This window comes from Akebia trifoliata, chromosome 12, assembly GCF_017979445.1.
Source record: "Akebia trifoliata isolate Shusen 1 chromosome 12, ASM1797944v1, whole genome shotgun sequence".
NCBI classification, from domain to species: domain Eukaryota; kingdom Viridiplantae; phylum Streptophyta; class Magnoliopsida; order Ranunculales; family Lardizabalaceae; genus Akebia; species Akebia trifoliata.
In genome coordinates, this window is record NC_141386.1 from 9,362,672 (window position 1) to 9,369,591 (window position 6,920).

General features: G+C 35.4%; 1 long non-coding RNA gene across 1 annotated transcript; it reads left to right on the forward strand.

Annotated features, from left to right (window-relative positions):
* The first annotated feature begins 2,100 nt into the window (after positions 1-2,100).
* On the forward strand, positions 2,101-4,675 carry LOC147388867 (uncharacterized). The gene is made up of 3 exons (XR_015170805.1): positions 2,101-2,231; positions 2,300-2,587; positions 4,545-4,675. It is a non-coding gene; the product is annotated as an uncharacterized LOC147388867 (long non-coding RNA).
* Positions 4,676-6,920: the final 2,245 nt, after the last annotated feature.

Here is a 6,920-nt window from a genome sequence, read left to right on the forward strand (position 1 = left end):
TTTACAAAAAATGGATGGTCCACGATTTTTCAACTTGTAAACATTTTTATATAGGGTAGCGTTCAATGGCTACATTTTTGACAAAACATTTTTCAAAACATGGGTTAGAAGTTTTGGAATGGGCTGATTTTTTGTGATAATGATCTCTACGGTAAGGAGATCATCATCGCCAAAAATCAGCCCATTCCAAAACTTCTAACCCCAACAAAAATGGTTTACAAAAAATGGACGCTCCACGATTTTTCAACTTGTAAACTGGGGCTAGAAGTTTTGGAATGGGCTGATTTTTGGTGAGGATGATCTCCTCACCAAAACCTCTAACCCATGTTTTGCCAAAATGTTTGTTGCTGAACAGGACCTATATATATATGGATGGCGTTATTACGACTCACATTACACACCGTTTGTCTTATATGGGCAAAAATGTTATGAATGAGCTGATTTTTTGTGAGGATGATCGCTGTGATGAGGGGATCATCCTGACAAAAAATCAGCCCATTCCAAAACTTCTAACCCCATCAAAATTGATTTACAAAAATTGGACGGTCTAAAATTTTTCAACTTGTAAACATGGGGCTAGAAGTTTCATAATGAGCTGATTTTTGGCAAGGATGATCTCCTCACCATAGAGATCATCCTCACAAAAAATCAGGCCATTCCAAACATTTTTGCCCATATAAGACAAAATGGTGTGTCGCAATGTGAGTCGTAATAGGGGTATACGGAACCCGACCCTATATATATATATATATATATTATAAGTTATATAAATAATATGACTTATGTCTTTATCATTAATTTACAATTAGGCTAACGTCATAAAATGACTCATTAAATTTCAATCATATTTTTATAGGAGTAAATTGTAAAATAACATTTTTAAATGTTCTAAGTCTAGATTTAATCGTTCCCCTGCCCGTTGTTTCTCCCCTTTCTCAACCCACCACCAATTTTTTAAACAAATTAATGCTTCTACTATCTCCAAAATCAGATGACTTTTATACATAGATAGAACTCTTTCACACACACTAACCATTGATTCAGAAACCATTGTAAACATATGAATCGTGAGTAGATCGTGTGATGTCACATATAACACATGATATTGTACACTATACACCTTCCACCAATCTACCACATTAAAAGTATTTTGATCTCAAATTTTCACTAGATCAGAATTTAAATAAAGTCAACGCCAAATTATTTGACTAGGAACCATAGGCATTTTTTATAATAGCTGATGAAAAGTGGATTTAACATTAAAAGAACATGATGATGCTAAGTTACTACCATCTACACTTAAATTTAATTCATAAATGCTAAAATTTTAAATAATTCTATTTAATTCAGATTCATGATTAATACCATTACTTAAACTTAAAATAATTTATATAACCCTAGTTTTATATCTAGGACCCATAATTGAAGCAAATGCTAAATTAAGGGGAATCTTTTACCAATATTTTTATATTTTTCAATCATTATAATAACACTTTCATTTTCAGGATTATGGAGTTACATCTTTTAACATATGATACGTTGCATTCAATGATGTGTCGCATCTAATGGTAATCTAGTCGGTTATAAATTACTGAATTTACAATGTTCCTCAAATCTTTGTTGTTTAATTGGTGATATTTTTCCTGTTTTAATAAATTTTCTAATTCCTTTGATTACATGGCCTACAAATGAAATATCATCTTGTACTATAAGATTTAAAATAATCGCAACACAACAAACACAAAATAATAATTTTAATGTTTCATCTTTAAATAAAATATTTTTAAGAAAATTACAGTTGTTTCTTTATTAATTGCAGTATTTAAAGTATTTGTAAAAAATTTGTCTAAGATTCTATATTAGTGTAAAACATTTTATATAACCTCAGACATTACTAAACCACTGTGTTTTGATTTTAATAGAGAAAATTATTATCCTTTTATTTAAATCATTTGGCTGTGTGTCCCTGAGGAAGCTTAGAAAAGTGTTTTGGAATTTTGTCATAACCATCCATGTGGTGGACATTTTTAGTAAGAAGAAAACAGCTGCAAAAAATATTGAAGTATGGATTCTTTTTGGCTTACCATGTTTTAGGATGCTTACGTCTATTGCAAGTCATGCGATCATTTAATTCTCGAATTCATAATTCAGATTACTAGGAGCCACAATACATCCCTACAAGGTATGATGAGGACCTAACTCAGTACTACAAGAGGAGATGTTACGAGGAGGTAAATAAATTTTAATGTATATTTCATTAAATAATATTTAATTTAAGTATTTAATAATATTTTTTTAGGCTGATTATATGGAGCCAAATTGCGAATGGATGTGCGATGCACTAGGTCGTCGAGACATATCTTTCGGAGACATTGGGGACTTTTTAGATGTAGTCACAACGAGTATTCGGAGATTGAGACTGGATTGACCATTACCTCATCGTCTATTGATCCAGGATGAGTCTCCCCCACATACCCTATATGTATGGTTCGATGTTGTCTGCAGCATAAGAGAGCTCTTGTTGAGGAAGTTGTCCCAAAGGAAGAGGATGCTGAAGTAGGAGCCTACAAACCTTCATACGATCCAGGTCATTAGAAATCATCATCTTCAAATCAATATCCATCATCGTCAAGCGTAGATCCAGATCAGTATAAGTATCCATCGACATCGACGATGATATATGATCTAGGTTAAAAATAATTTTTAAGATTTGATCAAAAAAGTAATAAATTGACAGTCTGACTGCCAATTTAAAATAATTTTTAAGATTTGATCAAAAAAGTAATAAATCAACAGAGTGACCATAGATTTTCAAGTGGACGAAAATACTCCATCGAAAACTGATGGTTGGACCACAAGGCTTCATGTGGATGAAAATACCGTGAGGGGGTATTTTCAACCACTTAAAAACTGACGGTCAGACCACCGATTTCTTACTTTTTTTTATCAAATCTATAAAAAAAAATTAATAATTAAAAAATAATATATTATTTTTTAATAACTTTCCCTAATAAAAATGACCCAATATCCGAATTTTACTTTCTTCTAAATCACCTATCTTCAGGCTCTATTCAATCCATTTCGACCTCACCTTCCATTTTTCTAACCAACTAAAAATCCTATCTTGTTCTCGTGGTTTGTAGTAAATAGAATCTTAAGGTTGAAGAGATAAGAAAAAAAAATTACCTAAGAGTTCAAGATGACTGATTTTGGGAAGCAAAACCAAGGTTTTCTTTTACTACAGGTGAAAAGCCAGGTCAAGAGGAGCATGTCCGCAATTTGAAAACACGGGATTATCACAAATCTTGTACCCAATCGAAATGCACGCAAAGTTGTGTAATCTCAATTGGAGGGTGGGGGGAATAGGCAAAACAACTATCAAAGAAAATTTATAATAACAATGCTGTTACCGCTCATTTTAATTTCCATGGTTGGATTTATGTATCTCAAGTACATAAACTTAAAGATCTTGGACAACAGAAATGGTTCAACATTATGGATTTCGCAAAATGGGGGTAGAGTACTGTTAACTTGGCACAATTAAGATACTGCATTACACTCTGACCCAAAGAGTCCTCCCAACAAATTATGACTTCTAAGCAAGGTCAATAGCTGGAATTTGTTCTTTGAAGAAGAAGGTGTTCATGGAGGAATTTGGACAGTAAATTCTTTAAAAAAATGTGGCAGAGCCTGTTATCAATGAAGCTAATTTTCTTCAAGTCTGACAAAATTGAATCTACTTCCACAACTGGGTTTAAGGTTGAACAATATCTACCCTTAATCAATCCATCATCTTGGTTCCTTTTCTATATTTAGCATTGTGGAGAAGAAATTGGAAGTTCCTTGACAAAGGCAGTCCTAATGGGGGATTTGGGCTCCTTATGGTGCTTGATCTATAAACCTTTACTGCCGCAATCATTAGGAGAACTAATTCATTTAAGGTTGAGATGTAATAGCTCAAGTAGATTTCCATCATCCCTTGACAACCTAAGGAACCTCCAAACCCTAGATGTAAGCCATTCTTTGAAGATCACAACTTAAGGTAGTGCAATTAGGCAGTTGAAACACTTACACCCTTTATTGATGTCAACTTGACAAAGATCCACTTGAGAAGCTGCAGTGGCTATTCATCAAAAAAAAAAAAAAAAATGCCTACAATGGATACCGAGATTAGCAATCAGATCCTACATGCGAAAAAGAAATGGTTTCTTCTTATGGAGGATTTCCTCAGCTTCAGATCTTGTAACATTTTGGGCTAAGAATTGGAAGATTGGATTTTTCTGGGTGTGAGGTTTTGAAAATGCTTATGGATGGATTACGAGGAGTGACCCACCCTTGGCCTTGATGAACTGAAGTTAAAGAATATGCCACAGAGCTTCACAGCAAGAGTTCAGGCAAATGAGGGGGAAAGACTGGTGTAAGATTGCACATGTACCATCAGTTGTCATGAGTGGTAGCTTTGTTGTATATCCTTCTTTCTGGTGTTTTCTCTAGCAATGAGTCATTTATTGTATTGAGTGTCATTCAAGCTTGTATTTGGACAGGTGTTATGGTTTGTGGAACCTGATGGTACCGATCAGGAAGGAGCATTGTTCATCATTTAACATAATCATGTGGAGACACCAGTCAAGCTAGGCGCTGAGCTCACTGGAGGGTTGGAGTCTGGCATCCCCATTGCCTGGAAGGTGGGGGGGTTCAAGGGGGGAGCACTGAAAGAAATTTTGCCAAGTGTATTTTTGTAATTTCAATGGTGTTATGTAAAGGGTCGGGATCCGTAGACACATGAAAAGTGAACACATATGTTCACACACAATCCCAACTGTGTATGTGCGAGATCCAACAGTTTGGATAAAAGAAATATCCCGAGACTACTTTATGGATCTCTAAGATAAATCTTAACGGTTGGATCTCACATATTGTGTGTGAACATATGAGTTCGCCTTCATGAGTCTACAGATCTCAACCCTTATGTAAAACACTAGTTATTTTTTTCGTAGAGTATATATTTCTCCTATTCGGAGAAAGGGTGTAATCTGTAACTGCGAGTTTTCTCTTTTATGATTTGTGGACGTACCTCACTCTTGAGGAAACCATGTAAAATCTTTGTGTTTCTATATGTGATTGCATCTTATTTCTTTATTTTTCATTTCTCATAGTTCTGTTTTTCTTAACAACAGGACCTTTGTCTGGTTTGTTTTGATTTCAAAGAAGAAGAAGAAGATAGATGGCTTCATGGTTGTCAAGCATATAATTTCCTTAGTTGCAGAGAAATTTGTTGACTAGTTAATTCAAAAAGCAATTTTCTTGCACGCAGTGAAAGACCAAGTGGAGTGGATCCAAAAAGATTTGAAGCAAATCCAATGCTTCTTGAAAGACAGGTGAAAAACAAAAAAGGAGATTAAAGAGTTCAGAATTGGGTCAACGAGATTAAAGATGCCGCTTACGACATTGAGGATGTTATCAACACTTTCATCCTTAAGGAAGCACAAAGAGAAGTAGACCAGTGAAAGGTACACTTCCATCTTTAAAGACTTCATTGCGCACCATAGGATTTCTATGGAGAGAGAGAGAGAGAACGATCATCTTCCCACTCCGATGAATCAGATATTACTGATTTAGTCGAAGATGTGGACATTAGACGCACAACTGGTTGATGGCACCTCTAAACAACATTGTGTTATCTCAATTGTAGAAATGAGAAATATAGGCCAAACAACTCGTGCAACAAAATTTATATCAGAAATGCCATTACTGCTCATTTTAATTGTTGTGCTTGGATTTATGTTTCTCAATGGTTTGAGGTTATGGGTTTCATGACGGACAACTTAACAAGACCGCAATTATGGAGGAGAAACTTTCTGATGCCTGGACTACTGAAGTCTGGGAAGGTATAAAATCAACATTACCAGACACACAAAATGGGAGGAGATTAGAATACTGTCAACCATACACAACAAAGATATCGCTATACATTCTGACCCAAGAAGCCCTCCCCATGAATCACAACTTCTAAGCAAGGATGATAGTTGGAATTTGTTTTTGAAAAAAGTATTCATAGAGGAAAGTAGTTGCCCAAAAAATTATGAGGAACTTGGGAAACAAATTGTAAAACAAGTGTGGGGTATACCTTTGGCAATTGTAGAAATTGGGGGAGGGGGGGTTGCTTGTTATTAAGGAAAGATGCGATCTGTGTGGTCTAGAGTGCTTGAGAGTTCGACTTGGCAACTCAATTAAGAACAAACATAATGCTCAGAAATCTTAGTTTCGAGCTACAATTAGTTATCCTACTACTTGCAACCATGCTTTATTTATTTCTGACTCTTCCTTGAAGACTACGAGATTTGTGTCAGAAGATTGATCAGTTTGTGGGTTGCTGAGAGGCTAATGCGTCAGAGGGGTAAAAATTTCCGAGAAGACATTGAGGGGGACTACTTACAAAATGAGGTATGACGGTAGGATCATAAGATGTCGCATGCATGATCTCGTTCAAGACCTTTCCTTGTTAAAAGCCAAAGACACTAATTTTCTTCAAGTCTGTGACCACATAGAGTCTACATCCTCAACCAGGTTCAGGGTTCGTCGATGTGCAGCAGATTCTAGCATTATCTACCCTTGTTCTATCCAACATCTCTGTTCCTCTTTGTTTTTTTCACTCAATTGCAGAAGTTCAAGGTGGAGAAGAAATTGGGAAGGTTCTTGACAAAGGCATTTGCAGTGACAGTTTTGCACTGCTTAGATTGTTTGATCTAGAACGCATGTTTCATCCTTTGCTACCGGAGTCTTTAGGAGAACTAATTCATTTTAAGGTATTTAGGGCTATGACATACTACTTCAAGTAAACTTCCACCAACACTTGGCAACCTGAGGAACATCCAAACCTTAAGGCATTTGTGGATATAACTTTCCATTATGTGATTTAG